The 18470-nt window shown below is 37.7% G+C and overlaps 1 pseudogene across 1 annotated transcript; it reads left to right on the forward strand.

The window, feature by feature from the left end:
• Positions 1–10030: 10030 nt before the first annotated feature.
• Positions 10031–13576, forward strand: LOC147299929 (ubiquitin-like modifier-activating enzyme 5; annotated as a pseudogene). The gene is made up of 9 exons (XR_015119901.1): positions 10031–10410; positions 10587–10801; positions 11053–11142; positions 11354–11506; positions 11595–11625; positions 12070–12155; positions 12273–12347; positions 12697–12771; positions 13541–13576. The product of XR_015119901.1 is annotated as a ubiquitin-like modifier-activating enzyme 5 (transcript).
• The last annotated feature ends 4894 nt before the right edge of the window (positions 13577–18470 follow it).

Consider the following 18470-nt stretch of genomic DNA (forward strand, 5'->3'; position numbering starts at 1 on the left):
TCTGGCGTTCTTCTTCTTCCTTCTCTTGTCTGATCCGCACGACTAGGCTGGGAAAGAGAAATGAGAGGGAAGAAGAGAGAGTCCCAGGAAAAGGAAGGAAAGAAAAAGAAAAAAAAAGGAAGAAAAGATAAAGAAAAGAAAGGAAATGAAAGAAAAAAAGAAAAAGAAAAAAAGAAAAGAAAAAGTTGGTAATCTTTGACCAATACTTCAAATGGCCAAAGGCCCAAAGTTGGTGGGTACGTGTTGATCCACTAGAGGTGATGGCCAAAATTGGTGGGTGTTGATCTTTGGTAGTATGGCCATTACATAGGTTATGGCCATATTTGGTCAACATAAAAGTATATAGTAACATGAACGAATAGTAATATTCCTTATCTTTTCATTTAAAGATTAGAAAAAGTTATAATCCAACTTTTAAAAATGGTATTATATTTTTAAATCGAACAATTGTTAAGAAAAGAAAAAAAAAAAAAAGGTTAAGGGTTGATTGCAATTTGAGGCCTTTGGGGAATTGGAAAGAAAAAAAAAGAGTTTGGGGTTTCGTTTGGCCCTTTTTAAACTCTAAACTCTAATATATTTCTATATAAAAAATCATTAAAAATACCCTAAAGGGCCTAAACCCTAATATCTTATAATATATCATGAACAATATAGAGTATAGATTATATAGTATATAGAGTTTAGTATATAGATTACATAATATAAAGAGTATTAGAGTATATAGAGTATATATGATTTAATGTATAGATTATAGAGTATAAAGAATATACTAATTTTATTTAACAGTATTTACTTTCAGCGCGCATTATAGTCATCTTATATAACATGAAACCTACTATATACTTAGGTTTCTTCAATTATTTTTTATCAATGTAGTAAATAATATGTTAAATAAACATATTGTAAAGTTTATTCAAAATTTATGTATTTTAATAGCAATTTCTGTCTAATTTTTGTCGAAATTTAAAATTTATTGAAATTTCCATCGAAATTTCTGCGAAATCAGAAATTTTACTCCTTGCCGAGAAATATACTCTTTGTGAGAGTGAACTCATATGCTTGATTTGTGTATGAGTTGGAATCCTAGTGAGATATGAATTTCCTAGGCCCCTAGTGTTTTACATTCTTGGGGTAGGTCTTCTTGTGCACGGTTTTGGGCGGACTTGCACCTATTTTTCTTCATTTTGGGTGGCTACCCATTTTGTATATTCCTTACGGTCCCTTAAGTACGTTTCTTGCTTGGTCTTTCAAGTTATTTTAAGCGGATAGAACTTGCTTTGATAGGAGTTATGGTGTCCCTAGCTAAGTCCTTACAGTTGTAAAACCATAGTCCCACAATTGCCCCACATCTCATGAAATCGGTTAAAATGATATGTGATTTTATGGGACCCATAGAAACTTGATGCTTCCAAAACACACTTCATAAGGGACGGTTCCTTTTTATGACTTGTTCGGACCTCAATTTTTTTTTAGCTCCATCTCTTAAGATTTTATCCCATCTTTTAGTTTAAGTTTCAAGTTCCAACATCACCTCATCTAACTCACTTCAAATTTTAAACTTCTCTTATCTCTTTGTTCCTATAAAATTTTTAAACCTCATCTAACTCACTTCAAACTTCAAATTTTAAACTTCCCTTATCTCTTTTTTTAGCTCTATTTCTTAAGATTTTATCCCATCTTTTAGTTTAAGTTTCAAATTCCAACATCACCTCATCTAACTCACTTCAAACTTCAAATTTTAAACTTCCCTTATCTCTTTCTTCCCATAAAAATTTCATCCAAGTGAAAACATCCAAACACTTTTACCTTTAGTTCTCAAGAAACCAACTATTTTCTTCTATCTTCACTTGAAAATACAAACACCAAAAACACAAGGGTCAGACTTTTATGTACCTGCGCCACCGCTAGCAGCCAGCGTCGATGTCATCGCGACGCCATCCACGAGCAGCGCCACCTGCCACTCGTAATGCTACTTGCTGCTCGCGCCCACCGGCCACCGGCCCTCTTCTCACATTTTCTTGGGTTTTTTGCTTCATTTTCCATTTTTCATCATTGGTGAAGGAAATGATTTCTCCCAGGTTCAAAGACGTCGCAACATTGAAGAAGTTTCTCACAAAATACTACCCTATTGGCCTCAAGATGTCACCTTCTATACAAGGTCCGTTACTTAATTGGAAGGTCCTTCGCTTGACATTTTTATTGTAATAGGACTGTACTAGTTGTTTATAGGCCGCAATCCTTATGAGCGCTTACTCCCTCCGCTCATCTAATAGGTCCAGGTTTGTTTGAAGCTCTATTTCATTTTATTGCAGAGCTTTTTCCTCTATGCGGAGGGTCGGTATCCCCACTTGGACTGGTACGATTGCTTCCGCTCCAGATGCTAAGGAGAAATAAGTCTCTCATATGGGCCTTCACTCGATGGTCTTATATGCCTATAGGACCCCGGGTAGTTCGTCAGACCACTTTCTTTGGTGCTTTCTAACATCTTCTTCAATGGGTCTAAAATAGTTTTATTGGAGGCCTCTACTTGACCGTTTCCTCGAGGGTATCGGTTGAGATCAAATTTTTAATGTTCAAGGACTTACAGAAATCGGTGACCTCGAAGCTTGTAAATTAGAGGCTGTTATCCGATACCAAATTTTAGGGGACCCCGAACCTGCAAATGTTCCTCCATATAAACCTTTTCACCTCCTTATAAGAATCTTCGTTGCACTGTAGCTTTTGGCAAGGGTCCGACGATGTTTAATCCCATTGAATGAAGGGCCAGAGCGACCATAGCGTAATTAGGTCCTATGCAGATTGATTTGGGCTAGTAACGAATCTTAACACTTGTCGCACTTTTGGATGAATTTCTTTGCATCATGGTGCATTTTTGGCCAATAGTATCATTCACTTAGAACTTTTTTGTGCTAAGGACCTGCCCCAGGCATGATTTCCACAGCTACCTCTATAAATTTTTACAAAACGTAGTGTACTTGATCTAGGTGAAGGCAGAGAAGGTGAATATGATCAGCGGTAAAGCTTGCCATTGTGTTTCACATACCGCGATGTTATGTTTTGAGGTGTAACTTACTAGTTAAAGCCCAGTTTCTTATGTAATTGAGGATTGGATCCATCCAACTGGGCGCCAGAGTTATAGGCAGGCATGAGACCTCTTCTCTATAGACACTTGGTTTCTTATAAGTACTCAATGAGTATGTTCCGTCGAAGTTGGTAATCTAGGGATGACCCAAATTTGCTAAAGTGTTTGCGTGAGTATTTTGATTTCAGGGGACCCATTGGAGTGTTTACTCTTGGAAATTTTAAAGGAGGTCTTTAGCCTTGATGAGGTAAAGAGTCATGGTTGGATGAACCCTTGCATATTCACTTAAAATTTGGTTTACAATTATTTGGAAATCACAAAAGAAATTTAATTTACGGACTAGTAATTGAGATGCTAGTCTTAAGCCAGACAATAAAGCCTCGTACTCGGCCTCGTTGTTGCTTTTTAGGAATCTTAGTATTAAGGCTTGTTCTATTATGTATCTATCTGGAGTACGTAGGATCAATCTGACTGTTGCTCCTCTGCTGTTGAAAGACCCATCCATGTAAAATTTCCATGTGTGAGAATCTAAAGGATCTTGTCCCGAATTTAGAAAGACTGGATCCAACTTTTCAGTTTCAGGGGGAGTGCATTCAGCGATGAAATAAGCTAAGACTTGAGCTTTGATGGCGGTTCATGGTTGGTACACTATGTCATATTGTTCTAACTCAATTGCCCACTTTTTTACACTTGAAGACATGTCCGGTCATTGCAAAATGGTTCTTATGGGATAGTCGGTCCGCACCAAAATTTTAAAATCTTGGAAGTATAGCCTTAACTTTCTTGCAAAGCTTACCAATGCGAAGATTAGTTTTTCCATCTTTGGGTACCAAGTTTCTTGGTCGTGGAGAGCTTTTGATGTGTAGTACGTATAACAGATGTTGTGTCCCCAGCTCTTCTTGGACTAGAGCCGAACTAACCGCCGAATCGGATACCCCAAGTACAAATATAAATATTCCCCTGCGATGGGCTTGGACAATAAAGGTGTGGAGCTTAGGTATTTCTTTAAGACCTGAAAAGCCGCTTCACATTCTTCATTCCATATTTTGTCCCCAGTCTTTTTCAATGCTTGAAAAAAAGGACGGTACTTATCCATTGACTTTGAAAGGAACCTATTTAGTGTCGCGGCAGGGGCCATCAAACTTTGAATCTCTTGAATGGTCTGGGGGACCGCATGTCCATAATTGGTCTTATTTGATCTGGGTTAGCCTCGATACCTCGCTATGTCATTAAGTACCCCAAAAATTTGCCGCAAAAATGTAGCATACTTGATTTGAGTGAAGGCAAACAAGGTGAATATGATCGATGGTAAAGTTTGCCTTTGTGTTCCATATACCGCGATGCTTTGAGGTGTAGCTTACTAGCTTCCGCGCGATCTTGAGGTAAAGCGTCGTTCCTTATGTAATCGAGGATCAGATTCATCCAACTGAGTGCCGGAGTTATAGGCAGGCATGAGACTTATTCTCTATGGACACTTGGTTCCTTTAAGTACTCAATGAGTATGGTCTGTCGAAGTTGGTAATCTAGGGAGGAACCCAAATTTGCCAAAGTGTTTGCATGAACATTTTGATTTCGGGGGACCCATTGGAGTGTATTCTCTTGGAGTAGTTCATTTCCCCATTCTTTGTGGGTTCAGCAAGAACTTATTTTGCAGGGTTGATGGTGGTTGGCACTTAATGCCTCACTCATTACTTGCATCTCTTTCCTCAAAGCCTATAAGGCCGTGTGAGTTTAGTCCTCCATGTACACAGCACAGAGCAATTTGGTACTCATTGATTTGCTGATGAAGCGCCACTTGGATGTTATCATTCGTGGTGTAGACCTCCGCATGGTTGAGTCCTTCACCAACTTGTTGAATCACAGGGTCAACAGTTGTTGACGTCATGGGATGCCCATTTGTAGTAGCACCATAGTCATCACTTCCGCCATAGGTCCTGGAAATAGTGAGCTTGAAAAATCAAATAGCAAAATCATGAAACAAGAAGTTCTTAGCTTTGCTCTCAATGAAAGCACCAATTTTTGTAACATAAAATCTCTAAGTAGCTAAATTCTTAAAACGATGGTCCTGCAAACACAACAAAAACCTATGGAGGGTAAAGGGCCGAACACGAGTGTGGCACCGGCCAAAAGCTCTCCGAAGGTCAAGTTAGTAAACAAGATTGCTATAAACTCAAAGTAGTAGGCTTAGAGCTCAAGAATTACATATCTTTGAATATTGATCTTATGAGAGTTTATACATAAAAGATGAGTTAATCCTCATGGTCTTAGAACTAAAAGTTTGATAAACTTGTTGTCACTAGGAAGTATACTCCTTATGAGAGTGAACTCCTATGCTTGAATCCTTAAAGATTCAAACTATTTGATTTATGTGGGAGTTGGAATCCTAGTAAGATATGGATTTCCTAGGTTCATAGTGTTTTACATTATTGGGAGAGGTCCTCTTGTGTGCAGGGTTGGGCGGACTCGCGCCCATTATCCTTCATTTTGGGTGGCTACCCATGTTAATTGTATATTCCTTACGGTCCCTCAAGTACATTTCTCGCTCGGTCCTTCAAGTTGCTTTAGGCAGATGTAGTTTGCTTTGATAGTAGTTATGATTCTATGTTATATTTTTCAAGGTCCTCCCATTTTTGCACAAATTGGGGGTCTTATGCCTTTTGTCTTTTCTTCATAGACTTTGCACTTAAAATAAAGAGTAGGTCCCTTAGTTATTTTATAGGTTACGTACCTTGTTTATCATAGGTCCTTACAATTGTAAAACCATGGCCCCACACTCATCGATCTCATCATCTTCATCTCCCATTGAAAATTTGTCATAGTCAAATATCTTAAAGTCATGGTTGCTATATATTTCCATTGGCTCAACATGAAATTGTTCAAAATCAATTTTTAGCTTGTTGTAATACGAAATCTCCAAGTAACTAAACTTAGAAAACAATGGTCCTGTAAACACAAGAAAAACCTTCGAAGGTAAGGTGAAACTAGTGTGGTGTCGGCCAAAGGCTCTTCGACGGTCAAGTCAATAAACAAGATTGCTATTAATTCAAAGCAATTGGCTCAAAGCTTATGAATTACATACCTTTGAATGATATTATAAAAGTCTATTTATAGATGGTGAATCAATCCCCATTGCCTTAAGATTGTAAGCTTGTTAGATTTGTAATCACCCGGAAGTATACTCCTTTTAAGAGTGAACTCCTATATTTGGATCCTTATTTGGGAAGGATTCAAGCCACATTGATCTATATAGAAGTTGGTATCCTAGTAGAACATGAAATTCTTAAGTCCCATTAATCCTGGGTGGTATGAAAATACCTCCATGGGTTCAAGTTTGAATGCATTAACGTGCTTTGATAGATCTCGGGGCTTGGATGGATCCACGGGTTGGATGCATTCCTAATTTTGAATGCATCCGACCCCACTTGGTGAGCGTGCGTGTAGTTACTCTTCATTCTATATTTAATGGATCCTCCAGTTTATGGTGTTTTATACCCTCGATGTTATTGGCGATAGTGCCTTGTCTATAGGTCCCTTTAGATTTACATAAGCATGAATCATCTCATTTGGGTTAAGGGTCCCTTTTCAATTTAATGTCAAAGGGCCCTATGCTTTTTCTTATTTTCTCCGGACCTATTTCGAAGAGGAGTAATAGGTCCAATCCAAAATACAATCATGGTCCCACATAGCTTCCAACCAAGCAATTAGCTCAAAACTCAATCTAAGAACCTATTTTTCCACTTAATCGTCGTTGCGTCGTTGAAGATTTTGCCACCGTTTTGGACTTTCGAAGGGTCGAAGATCGAAAGGTCTTCTAGATATGCATATCCAAGTCGATCTTCGACCCTTCGAAAGTCCAAAACTTTGGCAAAATCTTCAACGTGTTATTAGAAAGAGTTGTTAGACTAATGAAGGAATTTGTTGTAACACGAAATTTCTAAGTAGCTTGAGTCCAGAAATTACTTATCTTTGTGTGATCTTATGAAAGTCTATTTATAAGGGATGATTTAATCCTTATGGCGTAAGTTCGTTAGACTTGTAATCACCGGGAAGTATAATCCATATTGGATTGAACTCCTATACTTGAATCCTTGTTTGGAGAGGATTCAAGCCATGTAATTCGTATGAGAGTTGGTTTCCTAGTAGAACATGAAGTTCGTAGGTCTTATTAGTCATAGGTGGTATGGAAATACTTTCATGAGTTTGCACTTGGATGCCTCCATGAGTTTTGGGTGCATACCCGGATGTATCCACGAGCTCGGATAGGTCCCTAGGCACGGATGGATCCATGGGTTCGAATGTATCCCTGTGTTCGGATGCATCCGACCCCCTAAGTGAGTGTGAAGGTAGTTACCGTTTCCTCTATATTTAATGGATCCTTCAACTCGTGGTGATCTATACTTCCGGTCCCTTTGCATGCATGTTGTTGGAGAACGTCCATAACCTGTAGGTCTCTCAAAACATCGGTCGTATTCTTCTAACATCATGGGTCCTATATTTTCATGCCTTTTCCAATGTGTAACATCTCGATCCTAGGGCCCAAAAATATACTGAAACTTTGTCCTTTAAACCTCTTTTCAAAGAATGAGCCATGCACTTAATATAATAAATAAATACGTTAAATAAATCAAAGTGTGAGCCCAAAACATTTATGTAAAATTCACTGTATAAAATCAGTTAAATCAAATTAAAATAGGTCTCACTGCCTCGTCTTCTCCTCACTGCCTCCTCAGCATGCTTAACCTGCAAAACACCAATAACCACACTGCACCATAACCATGGTACACCGGGTCATTCCAACAAATAACCCAGTAAGCTCACTAGAGCTCGTATGAGTGAACTAACAAAATAATTATCCTCAATAAAATCCTCAACTTCCATGCATAATAATAATTTACAACAATATCCATAAATATTTAATCACGCAATAAATCATCACCAATCATCCAATCATCCAAGCATCAAAATAAATCATAAATCCTCGTATTCAAATCAAATCCCGTCAATATATAATAATCATCATTCTGGCAAATCAATTGCCTAAACGTCAACTATTAACCTCAATCTCAAATCATTCCCGTCTTAAATAATAACCTCAATGCATAATCATCCTTAATTCCATCCTCAAGATTCAAGCCTACACTTTACCAAGTCCTAGCCAAAAACCAAATCCTAGCAAACATAAGCACACAAAGCAACAAAACAAACCATCTAATTTTACTCACGTCGCTCTTTGAAATCCCTATAATCTCACTCTTTGGAATCCCCCAGCTTTAAAACCTTTTCACAAATCCATTTCCGAAAATCATCTCAAATGAACCTCGATATACTGAAAAAGCAATGAAACTTCCAAGCGAAGAAATAACCAACCTGAACTGAAATTATCTTTATAACTGATGTCTCAAAACACTTGTACTTAAAACTCACACCATACTTGTTCCCATAGTATAGACACTGTCCTGGCCACAATCCCACGCACGGGCAGGCTCAAATCCTGGCCACAATCTCGTACGGAGGGTCGCTCCGAACGAGCAGGCTCGTATCCTGGCCACAATCTCGTACGGAGGGGTCTCTCCGCATGAGCAGGCTCAAATGATCAGTACATGCACTAACACAGCTGTCGTTAAATACTCTTAAGTCTCTACTCGTTTTTGAGATAAAAGGTTAAACATTTTTCCATTCTTTTCAAAACTCTCCTTAACAATCCAACTCATCCAAAAGGTTGCTCTTCCTCAAATCACAACGTTCTCGAAACTAACTCATAACTTTCATTGTTTTACCGAATACTAATGCCCCTTGTAATTTCTTTTCAGATTCACCTCTACATATGCATCACCATCAACGCTTGCTGTCATAAAATTTATTCCTTGAACATTTATTCTCCACACTCAAAACCATTCGACATAGAAAGTCAGCCTCTTAATTATCACTCAAAGTTTACTCTGAGCTATGCCGAATCCCTTCCGAAACTGATTCTTGCTCATGACTCCTCACTTGTTTACCACTCAAATCATACCAAATACTTCCTCCAAAAGTAACTTGATTATTCTATAAGATAATTACCTAATCATTTTTCATTAATCCTCGACAATAAGTATTCCTTCCCTAATCTAGCAATTATTCTCGGGCAACCCTAAAATTCCTAAATAATTTCCTAGCCTCAAATCCTCATGATCCAAATCCTACACTTAGTCTTCCTACCATAAGATGACAAACACACAAAAAACAGACAATTCATTAACGGTACTCTACATTAAAAATCGATAAATTTCACTCACAGTTTGACCGCGTGAAAAGACCGAAGTGCCTTTCACGGCGCCATTACTCGGATGTCAAATCCGGCAGCATAACGGCATTAGGGATAAGATTTCTCGAGCTCGTGTACCTGTTAAGACCAGACAACCAAATCAAATACACACAGAATTCACAATGGCCGTTTAAACGACCGACACGGGTGGCTGCCACCACACGCGGTGGCTGCCCGACTTAGAATAGTACCCAAAACACACAGAAACTCACCCACGGGCTTCGGATGACTGGCCAGACACTACAAGAATATTGTCAATAGATATCACCCATTTTATATCAGATTTGAATATGACTGATATTATAAAACTTATAATATCAGATAATTTTTTAGCTGATTTCTAAACTCTATTAGATATCACATGGTTTTTTTCAACTGATATATAATATTTTCATTTTTCTAAGAACTTATAAAGACATCAGTATAAATTGTTAACTGATATCTTAAAACAATACTTATAATTTTTTATCCTAACACTGATATGTAATGTATTTTTTCTGACTTAAATTTTTTTGTCCTACTCCCGAGTCCCAACACTTAGACATATACAGATATACTAAAAATTAAAAACCTAGGTCTAGCCCCAATTTGGCCAAACTCCAAGACCCTTCACTCTCGATCTACCTCACCCAAATAGGCAAAAACCTAAAACAGAAACACTCACGCTCTTGCGCTGCCCTCTCTCTGTCTCCCTCAGTCGCCTCTCTCGTCGTCGACTCTCAGCCTCCATCGATTACTAAAATCAACCCAGACCCTCACTCTCGATCTACCTCACCCAAAAATCGCACTCTCTCAGACTCTCACTCTCTATTCTCTCAAAAAGCCAGAAACCCAGAGGTCCATCGTCATCTCGCCCCTCTGTCTCGCCGTCATCTCGCCCTCCTCAATCCAGAGGTCCACCGTCGCTGCCACCTCGCCGCTTTGAACCTGTCGACTTGGTTGCGACTTCTTTGTAGTCGCATCGCACCCCGGCATCTCTCTGGCCGTCGCAGTTGCTTCGCACCCCAGCCTCTCTCCACTCCAGGTCTCTGGTCGTCGCCGTTGTTTAAGCATTAATTTATTTTTCTCTTATCTGGGTATGTTCTTTAATTTTTTTTTTTTTGGGCTTTGAATTTTTTTTAATTGTTCTGAGATGGGTACCTGTTAAATTATTGATTTTGGGTGATTTGAATTATGAAAATGGGATGGAATTTGGTGTAGATGAATGCATGGAGGGACAGGAGTGCGGCTTGGCCCGTGGCCAACCCTGTTGTGACTTGTGCTTCAGTTACTGATGCTGGTTTCGAAACAGGTGTGGGAAGTGTAGCAGGTGCGATGAGATGCTAATGAGATGTGGTATTGGCCGCCTTTTATTGTATGATTATGACAAAGTAGAGTTAGCTAACATGAATAGGTTATTTTTTCGTCCAGAGCAGGTATTCATCCTTATTATTCTCTTTTGTGTTTTTTTTTCTTTTTGGAAATTTCTCTTTACTGGTATATATTGTCTCAGTCAGGTCATTATATGCTTCATAAGTAAGGTGCTGTTGCATTTAAGATTGTACCAAAGGCCTTCTTGACTGCCTTTGTTTTGTTACTTTAATTCTTCAAATTTTTCCAAGAGACCAAAGATAATTTTATTTTCTAAGAATTTCAGGTTATATGATTTATAAAGTTTCATTTTAAGGTGATGTGGTTTTGTTTTCAAAGTGGTATGACAAAGACAGATGCTGCTATACAGACCCTTTCAGACATAAATCCGGATGTTGTGCTTGAGGTAAGCATTTCTCAGGATTTTCCCTATCTTACCTCATCACAAATGTAAGAGTGCATTCCATCTTTCATTTTCCTTCCAGATTTTCTAGGCATAGATGCTTGATTGTATGCTAATGCCACTAGTATGGACCTTTGAATATATGATAGTTCAATCGTACTGGCCATATTTTTTAAGCAAATTCCCCATCCTTACCAGTTTATTTTGTGTCTAGAGTTATACACTGAATATCACAATAGTGCAAGGTTTTGAAACCTTTATGTCAAGTTTGAAAAATAAATCGTTTCACCCAAATAAAGAAGGTAGTGGAGTGGACCTTGTCTTAAGCTGTGTTGATAATTATGAAGCAAGGATGGTTGTTAATCAGGTACTAGGTTATTCTTATGTTATCTATTTGTTTCTTCTGCCTCCAAGAAAATAATTGCAAATAGAGGTTTTTGCTAACTGTTATACAGGCTTGCAATGAACTGAATTAGACATGGAGGAGTCTGGTAAGCAAAGTTGTTCCTATATATGTATTACCTTAAGTGCAAATTGTGTAATATTAAGAGACCTATATCGAGTGAGCTGCATTAAGATGCGCTGTGAGTGAGATCTAATAAGGACCTAAATTAAGGATAGACATTTTAGCTGTTTAATCAGATATAAACAGTTAAGATGCACAGTGGTGAGATTTCATCTTTTCAGCCGTATATATATGGTTATGTCTGTGTTTATTTATCTATGTGGGTCCATACGTTTAGATGAATAGTCAAGCATACAATGATTTGTTAGACATGCAAACTTTCTTTTGCATGATTTGCTTTTCATTTTTAATCATAGTGGAAAATCATTGTGGTATCCAATCAATTTTGATTGCCTAGTGAATATTTATATAACATAGGAATGTAAAGTCAAGGAAATTCACATGAAGAACATAAAAATTGGCAGGTGTGTCTGAGGATGCTGTTTCAGGTCATATTCAGTTGCTGATTCCTGGTGAAACTGCATGTTTTGCATGTGCACCACCTTGGTATGCTTTCTTTACCATTTATATAAATTTTGATGATGTTGGAGGATTCTCAATATAGGAACACGAAACATGAAGAATTGATGATTGATCTTTTTTTTTTTTCCTTATATCTCTTTCTTAGGTTGTAGCATTTGGAGTAGATGAACTCACTCTTAAGTGTGAAGGGGTTTGTGCTGCATCTTTACCTACCACTATGGTAAAAGTTCTTCTCTTCCAATTCCTTGGTGGCTCTCCTTATTGGGGAGTTCAATTATTGAAACTTGCTAGTGTTTGTTTTCAATGCTAGTTTGCTTAAAATCCATAGCGTGACCACATAAATCTTGATGTTGCTACTTATTATTTGGAAGAAAAAGAAAACAAAAATCTTGACATTGTCATTTTGAATTCAACTGAAGATGACACTTGGCTTAGTTACTCTGTAGTCTGTAGTATACAGGCAGTGTAGACAATCTATAATTGGTTGATTGATATGTCAATTTATTATGTGGCATGGACAATACTGCAACTGTTATTCTTATAGCAATTAATTTGATATGATTTTTTAGGGAGTGGTTGCTGGGCTTCTAGTCCAAAATACACTCAAATACTTGCTGAACTTCGGAAATGTCTCCCCATACTTGGTAAGTCGTATGTTGAATTCTCTCTCTCTCTCTCTCTCTCTCTCTCTCTCTCTCTCTCTCTCTCGCTCTTTCCCCTACATTGACCAAATAGCAATTTTCTTAGAAGCACACAGATGCATGAAGTAGAGAAATGGGAGGGGAGTTAGGCAGCAACTCATTTTGTAGTGTTGTGTAGTTCCATTCAACCACTGTGTGCCAGTGATTAGTGACCTAGTAATTCAAATTATATTGCTAAGCTATATAGTTATAGAATCGTTAGGCTATATATACCTGCCTAGTCTATGACCATGAATTACTACCCTCGTAATTATATTATATAGTTTATCGGGCTTGGCTTGCCAGAAAAGACCAATCTATGTACAATTGTACCATAGCCCCCCAGTTATTGATAGAAACTCTGTTCAGTTGTTTAATTAGTGGACACTTTCCTTTTTCCTGAAAATCATTTCTTCCTTTCATGCATTTTCTCACTTAACTCTTGAAATGAAAAGAGGCTTTGTAACAGCAATAATGAAAGGAAGTAGATGAGGACCAAGTGCTAATGAAAGGAAGTAGATGAGGACCAAGTGCTAGTGAAAGGAAGTAGATGAAAAGAGACTCCTGAAAATCATTTCTTCCTTTCATTTCTTCCTTTCATGCATTTCCTGAAAATCATTTCTTCCTTTCATACCTTCCAATATACTTTAACCTATCAGTATACTTTCCAAGTTTTATCAATGAATTTGTGATTAAATTTAAGAATTAATATATGTTCTTTTGATGTTTTCAGTGGTCCAATATGAAGACCAAGTGAAGCTGATACACACAAGATCAAATAGATGAGGTGCAGGTGGAATGGGGAGATTTTCTGAACTATTATCTTTAGACCGACAAGTTAATTGGTAGGTGGTGTACGTTTTGCCTTTTTTGTGGATAGAAGAAAGCTGTCGTGCATGCTCATTTTTTGCAAAGCATGGAAGAAGATTGAAGATTTGGTGCTTTTAAATAGAATACATGCTGCCATGAATATTTTGTAAAGGATGGCAGAATTGAAGTTAGAACTAGCTAGCTAGACATAGTGCTGATTTCCAAATTAATTAGCTTAGATGCTGCCATGCTATTTTGTACATGTGGGCAGCGTTTGGTACATTAATTACAACTTGTTTTGGTTTTGTAAAGGTCTTAACAAATAGGTTTAGGCAATATTGCCTTAGTTATTAGGCTAGTGGTATGTTTAGATCTCTACAAAACAAAACATATATAGTTATCTTATTGGATATTTGTAGGCAGCTTTGAATATTGTTATGGTGATTATTGAAATATATGGAATGAGAATGGAAGATTTTATGGCTGCACAAATTTCTGACCAAATTTATGTACAGGCGCAAATTTATATATTGATATCTTTTTTTAGGTGAAAAAAAAAACTGATATAGCAAGCTATATTCCAATTATCTTTTGTGAAACAGATATACTAAACGATATCAGTTTTTGACTAAAAACTAATATTTTATAACGTTTTGATATCGAATTCTTTTTTAGACCTGATATATAAACAATGTTTAGATATCAGGGTCTATTCCATGTCTGATATTAATATGGATATTATATATCAGATTCTACCATAGACCTGATATTAATACCATAGTTTTATATCATATTTTATCTCAAACCTGATATTGATTCCGGGTTATATGTCAGTATTAGTTCAAATATGATATCTATTGACCAGAACTATTGATACTTGGATTTTATAAATATTAGAAATAATATCAAATTAGATATCTATTTTGTATTTAAGACATCAGGTTGAAAAAAAAAAAAAATATGTAAACAATGTTTACATATCAGTTAAAAACTGATATCTAAAATGTTCACATTAGATATCACGACGCGCAATATCAGACGACTACCCTATTAGATATCAGTCCACGACTGATATGTATTGACAATTTTGTAGTAGTGAGAGGCCAAAAGTCAACAATCCCAACCATCGGCACGACCAAACGCGGCGAGACCCGCGGTGGTCAACCTGCGCGAATTTCAAAACTCAAAATTAACGAACACGAATTACACAGGCACGAAGGAGACGTCGAGAGGATCAACTTTTATACCTGAGTCGACGGCCAAAACTGGCCGGAAATGGCCGAAATTGGCGGCGGAAGCCGGCGGCTAACTTGGCTTCCCGAGCTCATTGCTCCGTCGTGGAGCCTCGTATGAACGAACGGAGACCATAGCTAGACTCACCATGACCAGGGGAACAAAGCCCAGTAGATCCGGCCATCCAATTTCTGCCGGGATAGTGAAATCGCGGTGGTGCAGCCGCAACCCTTGTGGCGTCGTGGAGCGTCACCGTCGTGAAAGAAGGGCATGGGAAGACTCCCCGTGGCCTGGGGAAGAGAACCCAGGTGGTTCGGCGCCGCGATTTGGCCGGAAAATGCGAGATCGCCGACGAGGGCCTCTCTCGGTTTTCGCGTCGATTTGTCGCGATGGTGGCTCAGCTGGGTGATCGGCGGCCAGGGGGAGGAAGAGGGGAGGACGGCGACCACGTCTGGGCTTCGACCTCCGGCAGCCGTCGCCGGACGCGCCAGTGATGGCGGCGGCTGCACTGTGCAGTGCGAGAGAGAGGAACCGTGCGGGGGGAGAGAGAGAGAGACCGAAAATGAGGAGAGAGAGAGGAAATCTGACTTTTGGGTATTTAAAATCCACTTTCATAAAAATTACAAGTTTGCCACTCGCTTCAAAAGCCCGTATCTTTCAAATCGTAGCTCCGATTGACGCGTGTCGCGTGTCTACGAACTCGTGGACTCGAGACCTTTCCAACGTGCCCAAAGTCAAAGATGAAAGTCCATTAGTTTTAAAAGTCAACTTTGGGTCGGGTCGTTACACAATGGACCCATGAGAATGGATAGGTCCCCTCCTTTCCTTATGAGAATGGATAGGTCACATGCTAGAATAAACCATGGTCCTATGCTAGAATATTTCATGGTCTCACAGAATTGATAGTCTGAGTTGATCAAAAGGTCATTTAGATATGATATCCAAGTTTGGGGCCTATGAAGAATTAGCTAAAGAACCAAATATTAGGGCTGTTTTGCTTGAGGATTCGAACCCCAAATCAGAGGCCAACATACCCTTGAAGTTGTTCATGGCATTTTAGATTTCTGACTCTTTTACTTTGGTTGTCTTATTGATTTTTGGGTTAATAAAAGTTAAGGGAGGGTGATATATGTTGAAGAAGAGGTAGAGGGGTCTTTGGGATATAAGAAATGAAAGAAAGATCAAGTGGGGGAGGTTTGGGAGGAGAGTGTGATCTCACAATATAGGTTCCACTAACGTATCACCTTATACGGTCCAGACCACCCGAGTATACACTAAAGAAGCGCTCTAGCAGTTATGCCCAATTTTTTCAACAAGTACATTTTTATTAGTTTTTGAAATGTAACTACAATACATTTTATTTTTTTGAGAAGAAACGACAATACATTATTTAAGTGCATTACACTCCATAGAAATAACTTAGTGCGTAACAAAGGTCCAAAAATGAAAAATTATTGTATGTCGTAACACCATATGATGGTGTTACCTAATCCACGTGTTATAAATGAGTGAACAACGAATTTATAAATTTAGAGTTTAAGGTTTTAAATATTAATAAATATACATATTTTATAATTCAAATAAATTACTTGCACTACCCATGTAATATGTGGGACCATAGAATATTCTAGCATAGGACCATGATCTATTCTAGCATGAGACCTATCCATTTTCATGGAAAAATCATGGGTCCTAGATATCCATTCTCATGGAAAAAGGAAGAGACCTATCCATTCTCATGGAAGAATAAGGGGACTTATCCATTATCATGGGTCCATTGGAAAATGCATGGAAATATAGGACTCATAGTGTTAGAAGAATATGACCTATGTTTTGAGAAACCTTAAGTTATATGGTCATGAATAAACTTTACATGAGACCTATTTCACTAAATTGGAATGGGTTCGGAGAAAATAAGAGAAAGACATTAGGCCCCTAGAAATTACATGAAGGTGAGGGTGCCTTGATTTAGATGATAGGACCTATGCTCTTATAAATCTAAGAGATAATTAGGTTTAGGTCCTTTAGAAAAATAGGTTTTAGATGGAGATCAAAGGTGTTTTAAAATTTATAAGAAAATCTTTTTAATTCACAATAATTTATAAGAAAATCTTTTTAATTCATAATAAAGTACTTTCTCAATTTGAAGGGTATTTACCTCTATTTGAAGGGTATTTCTCCTCCTAGAGTGTAGAGTGAGTTTTATAAAGGCTGCATGTTAGGTTTTAACTCCGAGATTTTGGGCGGAAACCAAAATCTTGGAGTTAAAACCTAACATGAAGCTGTCAAAGAAGAAAAATAAAAGAACTTAATTAAAAATCATAAATCACTACCGGTCTTAGTCTAAGAAAGACTCATAAAATGGACTGGACTCTAAGTCTTTCTAAATCTAATGGGACCTATACACAAGATTCTATCACCTATAACATTAGGGGTATGAAACACCATAAATTGAAGAACCCATTGGACACAGAGTAAAGGAAACAACCCCCACACTCACTTAGGAGGGTCGGATGCTTCTAAGCACATAGATACATCATAGCCTACGGATCTATCTGAGCCTATGGATCCCTCCGAGCTCGTGGATGGGTTCGGATTTCTATCCAATCTCACGGATGCATTCAATTGAGAACTCACAGAGGTATTACCACACCACCCACGGTTCAAGGGACCTAAGAACTTCATGTTCTACTAGGATACTAACTCCCATATGAATCAAAACGGCTTGAATCCTTCACAAATGAAGATTCAAGTATAGGAGTTCACTCCTAAATGGAGTATACTTCCTGGTGATTACAAGTCTAACCAACTTACAATCTTAAGGCCATAGGGATTAAATCATCCCTTATATATAGACTCTCATAAGATCATTCAAAGGTAAGTAATTCCAAAGCTCTAAGTCAATGCTCTGAGTTGATAATTGATCTTGTTTTCTAACTTAACCGTCGGAGAGCCTTTGGCCGGCACCACATCGGTGCCCCCTTACCTTCGAAGGTTTTCTATGTTTTCAGGACCGAAGATTTTTGGACTCAAGCGATTTGGGGATTTCGTGTTACAACATAATATTACCGTTATACACAATAATTTCTTTTTGAAATGTATTAACTTTTTGAGCAAATTACATTTTAGTATTTTAATTATACCTTGTTTTTCAACTTAGTACCTCAATTTTTAAAAGTTGCATTATCATACATCAATTTTCATTTTGTATCAATTTCATACTTCTGTTACATTTTTTTTTATTAAAAATGTCGTTATCTATTAACGTGGCATACGCGGACCCTACCTCTAGGCATTGACATGGCTTCCAATAATAGCCACATCTAGTTTTAAAAGATTTTATTTGATTTTTTAATTACTTTTTAAAAGATTTTGTTTGAATTTTTAATTAATTTATTTCCTTTTTAAATGTTTTATTGGTTTTTTTATTATTTTTCATCCATGTGGCTAATTTTAGAAGCCACATTAATGCTTAGCAGTGGGTCTGCATATGCCATGTCACTGCCATGTCAATAGATAAAGACATTTTTAACGAAAAATGTAAGTGAGGTATGAAATTGAGGTATGATAATGTAACGTTTTAAATTGAGATAATAAATTAAAAAATGAGATATAATTAA

The sequence above is a fragment of the Dryas octopetala genome, chromosome 1 (assembly GCF_963921425.1).
Source record: "Dryas octopetala chromosome 1, drDryOcto1.1, whole genome shotgun sequence".
Taxonomy (NCBI): Eukaryota; Viridiplantae; Streptophyta; class Magnoliopsida; order Rosales; family Rosaceae; genus Dryas; species Dryas octopetala.